Genomic DNA, 1,071 nt, shown 5'->3' with positions numbered 1-1,071 from the left:
GACCCGGGATAACGACCCAACTGAGGTTAAATAGCTGAGTTTCCCTGCCAGTCAGTCAGAACTGAAGAAGTCCTTTGGATGAGGGACGAAACGTCTTCTAGTATGTTCAACCAAGTCCAGTTGCCCTTGATTTTAACTTTCGTTGGATAACAGATACCTAACTGATAAATGAATAAACTCAGAACTAAGCGGAACAGATGACAGGACTAACATGCATATACAAAACCAAACCCTCAGAATCAAAACCCCAAAAACACAGAACACAGGACAGGACCGTGACACTTCTTTTCACTTTTTCACATCATCCCTATTTCTATACCTTAAAACAACTTGTTTATGCTTTTAACTTTTAAGGTAACTTCAATCTTTCTCTGTAATCTATTTAAATTTATAAATTTACTAGTGATATTATTATTACAACTTGTATTATTCAACTTTGAATAAAAAACGTAGGTTGGTGGGAGGGGTTGGTGTGAGTTGGTGAGCAAGTTTGTATGAATGAGTTTCGTAAGTGTATCTGTAATGTATGTTATGTAATGTTTCTGCTTATGATTTGTCTTTTGTATTCTGTATTTGTGTTTATAAGACCGTCTTTAATAAATTCAAATTCATCTAAGAATCTAAGATGGTTTTCTTCTTTGCATTTTGCAAGTGTCTGAACTGGCTGTGAGTAGATAATTACACAGAAATATACTTTGATGCGACACCAGCGTGTGTGTACACTCTGCCACTGAGCCACTGTATTGCTCCACACAAGCAGACTGCTGCGTTTCACACGGGCGCTGAAGGCTTTGTGTGAAATACTGACGCTTTGTCACCAGCTGTGGTAGAAGGTTTTACTTTCGGTTCCGGTTACCTCGTTGTCTCATCCTAACATACAGTCCCAAATAGATCTGTGAGTCGTTCTGAAGGGGGTGCTACCATCTCAGCAGAGAAAAAATGTAATGCACAGCAAAGAATAGGGCAAGTAGACTTTTAAAACATATTATGAATTCTCATACAGTCTCGTAATATTACGAGACTTTTGTTCTTGACACGTCAGAGAACACAGATCTGTGGGAGATATAGCTT

The 1,071-nt window shown here is 38.3% G+C and overlaps 1 protein-coding gene across 1 annotated transcript in view; it reads left to right on the top strand.

Annotated features, from left to right (window-relative positions):
* The window catches only part of pdia2 (protein disulfide isomerase family A, member 2), an 18,914-nt gene that overhangs the window by 16,487 nt on the left and 1,356 nt on the right, over positions 1 to 1,071 (top strand). The gene's annotated exons all lie outside the window — the stretch shown is intronic.

This window comes from Micropterus dolomieu, linkage group LG04, assembly GCF_021292245.1.
Source record: "Micropterus dolomieu isolate WLL.071019.BEF.003 ecotype Adirondacks linkage group LG04, ASM2129224v1, whole genome shotgun sequence".
Lineage (NCBI taxonomy): Eukaryota > Metazoa > Chordata > Actinopteri > Centrarchiformes > Centrarchidae > Micropterus > Micropterus dolomieu.
The sequence above is the reverse complement of the archived record's forward strand: the minus strand, read 5'-3'. Positions and strand labels throughout refer to the sequence as shown.